The 5,692-nt window shown below is 41.2% G+C and overlaps 1 long non-coding RNA gene across 1 annotated transcript; it reads left to right on the forward strand.

Annotated features, from left to right (window-relative positions):
- Positions 1–861: 861 nt before the first annotated feature.
- LOC137469875 (uncharacterized) lies at positions 862–4,214 on the forward strand. The gene is made up of 3 exons (XR_010996740.1): positions 862–978; positions 2,084–2,178; positions 4,102–4,214. It is a non-coding gene; the product is annotated as an uncharacterized lncRNA (long non-coding RNA).
- The last annotated feature ends 1,478 nt before the right edge of the window (positions 4,215–5,692 follow it).

Raw genomic sequence — 5,692 nt, forward strand, 5'->3', positions numbered from 1 at the left:
TAGTGTCCCTGTGCCTCTGCAGAGACTATTGGCAAGTACTGTGATATTCAGACCTGCCATATCCAGGTAGAAATCTTGCTAATACTCAAAAAATGCTTTTTGAAAGCTGGAGTACATGAACAGCATGCCACAATCGCATTAAAATAAATATAACAATGGTGCAAATATGTTGACTGAGTTGAGATCCCTCAGCTTTTCATCTGAGACAGCTTGAGCAAGATGCCCAGTGAAGCCAAAGCCTCCTCCCTCTGTCAGCACAACAAAACCTTCCCAAGCTGAGGGATGAAAACCCCCAAACTTTGGGGTTTGGAAGATCACATTTTCCCTTCCTTTGGGATTTTGGCTACTTGGCTTCTAAATTATTCTGCCCAGCAAACACTGTAACAGCCTGGTGGCTCAGAAAATGTGTTTTAGCTTGCCTTTATTGCAGCAGCCAATGTGTCTTCAAAGGCTCCAGGGAGATTCTCAGAGGCTGTGTGTGCACAGGGCCACTTTCTGTACCTACTCAGGCAACCTCTAGCTCTGTAAGCACCATGAGCAGCTTCCTCTAGTGTGCCCCACCACATCCCCTGAGATGGAGAGCGGGGTGGAAGGCCCACTGTGGCCCTATGGACACCCCCAGCAGGAGTTTTTGGGACAGGACTGCAGGGAATGCTGTAGGATTGCCTCTGCCTCATAGCACAGGCTCAGCTTGGAAACACTATCCCTTGAAAGCTGAGCAGACATTGCACATTGCCATGTGGAACCAGAAAGTGTATTATCAGCACCTAGATGTTTGGGGTGGGCTGTTCACTCAAAAAAAAAAGGCAAGAAAAGTGCTGGACAGTCTTTCTGGTCCTCAGGCTGAGGTTCTGAGGTCCTCTGGGCCTGAGGCTGCTGTGCATGGGGCCGAGCACCCACCCTACAACTTCACTGTCTGTGCACAACCTCCACAAGAAACTATTTTTATTCCTACAGCCAAGAGTGCTCCTCTAAAAGGTCAGTAAACACCAGGTATGGATCAGTGCCAGCAAAATCAGGGGGATCCAGATAAAATGAGACAGGTTTTGAACAAGATATTGTAGTTTATTGCTGTGTAACGACCCATGGTAGCACGCGTGCAGACGGCATGGGTGTCAGCCAGCTTCACGCATGAGTCCTTGCCAGCTCTGGAAATACAGACTGCTGCCTGCTGAGCTGCTCTGCTCACTCAGGCGTCAGCCATGGCCCTGGGCAAAGGTAAAAATGAGCGCAGGACAACAAGGAGCACAGCTGGGGAGTCACAGAATCATGGAATTTTAAAATGGATTGGGTTGGAAGGGACTTTAAAGATCATCTGGTTCCAACACCCCCACCACGGGCAGGGACACTTTTACTAGACCAGGTTGCTCAAAGCCCTGTCCAGCCTGAACTTGAACATTCACCAGAATGGGGCATCCACAGCTTCTCTGGGCAACCTGTTCCAGTGCCTCACCACCCTCACAACAAAGAATTTCTGCCTAATATTTAACCTAAATATCTCCTTTGTCTGGAAATGAAAAATAGTGTGTGCATGTGTTAACAACAGAGGCAGGCAGGAAACAGAGAGGTGGAAGCAACCAGAAAACCTGGTATCTGTGTGAGAGAGAAAGAAAACTATCAGAGCAACATGCAAGTCGGAGGGAGACCAGTAACTGTAAATAGTGACTACCTCTCTTTCTTGATTCCTGCTATGTTCACGAAAACTAGAATCTATGCAATTTTTAATGGCACAGCATCCTAGAAGTTGCTAGCATCAATTCATTAATAAAAATACAATTTTCAGAACATCCTCACTGTAAGCTTTCCAAATCCCTTGACAACCACAGAGACCTAGAATCTGGCTTTCAATATTTTTTTATATTAGGGAAGAAAAGTGCCAAGGAGGAGAGTATCAGTGGGTGGGTACTTGGAAAAATATGATTCTAATATGAGCTTGAAAAATCAGCGAATTTGTGGAGTAAGTTGTTAGACTGTGAAGATGAGATTGCTTGGAACAGGATGCTAGTTCCAACAATGACCTGATGAAATTATATATAAAGGTAAAATTTTTCCTTTTTTAAGGCTTAACTTTCTTCATTTTCAGTAGTGCACTTGAATAATTTAAACCAGAAAGAAAGTAGAGAGTAGCAGCACAATGAAGACACAAAGTACCCCTTGGTTTACAAAACCAGGAGAAAGGTAAGACTTTGCATTGGACCTATTTTCTACATAATTTATTTGTCCTGCTGTGCATATCTACATGCTGCCTACTGTCAGAAAACTCATACTGTATGTGTACTTCAGATAATCACCAGTGAGGAGCTGGAGACAGGCAGCATTCCTGGATTCAAAAAGAAATTCAAAGGTGAATAAAGCATTTGAATAAAAGGAAGGGTGTTTTAAATGAACTGCAAGGCAGGCAAAGAGGATAAGTTGCCAGTGGGAGAAAGCACTTTCTAAAGAAAGGACTGAAAAAATGCTGGGCTCAAGATAAAAGAGCAGAAGGATGCCAGGGTTAGATCCTCAGTGGCAGAACAGAGGGGAAGACAGAACTCCATGAATTGAAGGAAAAAAAGGAAATTTAAAGGGCTTTGTAATGCTGAAGGTCCAGTGCCCTGTATTTTCTCTGATCTTCCACATCAGTGAGTGCTGGTAGATAAGAAGGGGAAGGAAGAATGTAATCAGGGAATAAAAGGAAAGGATGACTAAGGAGTGGATATGAATGCCAGGAAAGGATGTTTCAAGCTCAAGTCTTGATGTTATCAGCTCCAGTGTTTAGTTGGCTGTTCCTTTCTGTCTGTCTATCTATCTATCTATCTGTCTATCTGTCTATCTATTCATCTATTGGAATGTGCATTTGCCACAGATTGTTCTACAGGAGTTGGCTTTTGGGTATTAGTGTTAGCTTTTGAGGAACATAAGAAGTTTAACTTATGCAGAACTCTTGCTCAAGGCCTGCATGTCATTCAAATTATCCTTAAATCCTATTTTGAAGATTTCAATGCTTCACAAGTCTTAAATTTCTCAAGCTCAGGGGCCTTCTATTTGCCATTTGTTTTTTATATCTGACTGGGTGACACCTCAAGCCATAAAGTGTGTTTAAACCAGTTCCCTGACCCACTTCATATTTATATGTATATTTGTGGGATTCCCTGTTTCTGCTTCCAAAACTGAATTCCCCCCTGGTGTTCAGACAGAGTGGTACTCTTGTTAGCCTGTATCAGTGTGAATGTATGATAATTGCCTGCCCTATCTTTGCATACTTTATTTTCTCACAGTCCAGTGCAGTTTTGGTGGCTGAGCACAGTGCAGTGGGGCCTGGCTGCTGGCTCGTGAGGAGAGAGTTGAGCTGAGCATTTGCTGAGAGACTGATCACAGTTACTTTTGTTTTAGTCCTCCTGCTGCCCTGTGCTTGATGCTGTAAATGTATTCTTGAAAATTAAGCCTGTGTTCAAATAGTAACTCTCCGAAGTGTGTGTTGTTAAAATTTCACATGTAGACGGCAATTTGGATGTTAGATGTTTACTGGTGACAGTCAATATAGCATCAAAATGTTGTGAAAGATGCTGCATTCTTTTAGCCATTAGCTGATGGACTAATATACCCAGGTCATGAGAACTGGATAAAAGCAAAGTTTTTAAACTGCTCTTGTGATCTGTTTAATCTTGACTTAAAACACATAACTGCACCCCGTGTACAGTTATTCGGCTTTTAGCGATAGTTTTCTGCTCCAAGTTAATAGTGTCTTGTTTTGAAACTAATTTTCTCTCTACCTCTCCAGAGTCTTTAACTCTCTTGCAGCTTGTGAGGTTTCACAGTTTGGAGATTGATGAATTGAGTTACATTGCAGCCTTACCTCTTGCACTGGAATTACATAACAAATCAGCGGGATGTATCTGCTACTCCTCTGCAAGCACCTTATGAATAGTCACAGTCCTGCTGTGAGTGCATCTAGGATGACTGGAGACAGATGCCTCCTCTTCAATGAATTTGTGAAAAAACAGGTTCCTTAATGTAAGATTTGTGCTCCATCCCAGAGTACAGCCACTGAAGAGGAGGAGAGATTTTTAAACTAATTTACTAAATATGTTTGTATCAAAGTCTGGGGGTTTATTTCACTAGGAAACCCTTCTCTTCAGTGAAGTGGGCTGCAACACGCTTGCCAAGCCACTCATCCATTGCTAACAGGAATGAGCATGGAGTTAAATCAAAGAAACAGATGTGGCTGGGTAAGGCAGCTTTCCTTTTATATGTTAAAAAAATTGGAGCTTGTTCATCAGTTTTGTAATTTTCTGATAGTGTTTTTTCTGGCTCAGTGGCAAACAGCAGTCAGACAAGCACTCCTCATACAGTATTTGTACTCCAATCCAGTGCAAGATTCAGTTCCTTAGAATACATTTGCATATCTGAACATCCAAGCTTCAGATTTTGTCCACTACTGGCATATTTGAGGGTCAACAAAATCCCTTCTGTCTTGCTTGGATTATGCAAAGGAGCTTCCAGCAGTTCCAGAAAATAGAAATCTGTGTAGCAGTACAGGGAGGAGGTGCTGACACACCACGGACAAGATTTAAAAAGGCAGAGGATTCAGACTTACCTGTTTCTGCTGTGTTTGTTCCCCTTTTCCTGAAATCACTGTGCAGCTGGGATTTTTGAAATAACAATAATAAAAAATTTGGATTGCTGAAATTGGAGGTACATCAAAGGAAACCCATCTCACATGTATTTTTATACAATGGCTGTCTTACTATGATGTACAGCCCCATTTTTGTTGGGTTTAATTCAGAATTGGTCAGACTGGCTTCTCCTTATGGAATCACAGAGCTTGCCCATTGAATTCCTCTAAACCCTCCAAAACAAAGATACAGTAAATCACCTTTTCTTTTTTTCTTTGAGTATAAATCCAGCTGTTTTCTGCAGTTTTTTTAAAAGGCTCAGTATCCAAAAAAAAAAAAAAAAGTACAAATTTTTTTGATAGAAGTGTTGAATCAGGACATTCTAGCATTTTTTCTTTCCCATTCTGCACTAATAACAATGTCAACATGCCTCCCCCAAAAATTTGTTCCCCGCTTAATTTTTGGACTATGAGGTTTAAGGAAAAGTTTTGTGGTTTGTTTGGTTTTGCATCAAATGAAACTAACACTACCTAAAATATATTGTTCCAGACAGGATGTCAACTTTGTATTAGCTTCCCTTTTCATAGATCCTGTCACAGAGTCTAAATGCAAACGGGTGGATATTTCCTGGACATCACATGGAGTGCATGGCAGTTATGATATGGTTCCGCTACACTGTATTTTTTGTATTATGAAATTTTGAGGGATGATCATTCTAAATGGAGATCTCTTCACCCTCATGGGAGTTGATGAGACTTCTGAAATGAAACAGGATTTTTTGGGTAAGTCACAAGTTCAGATCTTCTTTTTGTGGGTTATATGAAAGAGAATGAAAGATAGAATTAAAAACCTCCTCACTTAACTCCATCTGTCATTGGCCAGCAGCTAAGAACCAATTTTATTTCATACTACAGAATCTACAAAATATAAGATACCCTCCCAGTATTCATTTTAATACCTCAGCAAATTTATTGTAGTCTTTTAGTCTATCCATGGAGCTGCAGCATTCTTGTCTTTGCAGATTTTCAATATAATCCAAACCTTTTTACTTTGTAACATAAAATTTCTTTCCAGGACATTAGTCCTATTCAGAATAA

This window comes from Anomalospiza imberbis, chromosome 3 (assembly GCF_031753505.1).
Source record: "Anomalospiza imberbis isolate Cuckoo-Finch-1a 21T00152 chromosome 3, ASM3175350v1, whole genome shotgun sequence".
Taxonomy (NCBI): Eukaryota; Metazoa; Chordata; class Aves; order Passeriformes; family Viduidae; genus Anomalospiza; species Anomalospiza imberbis.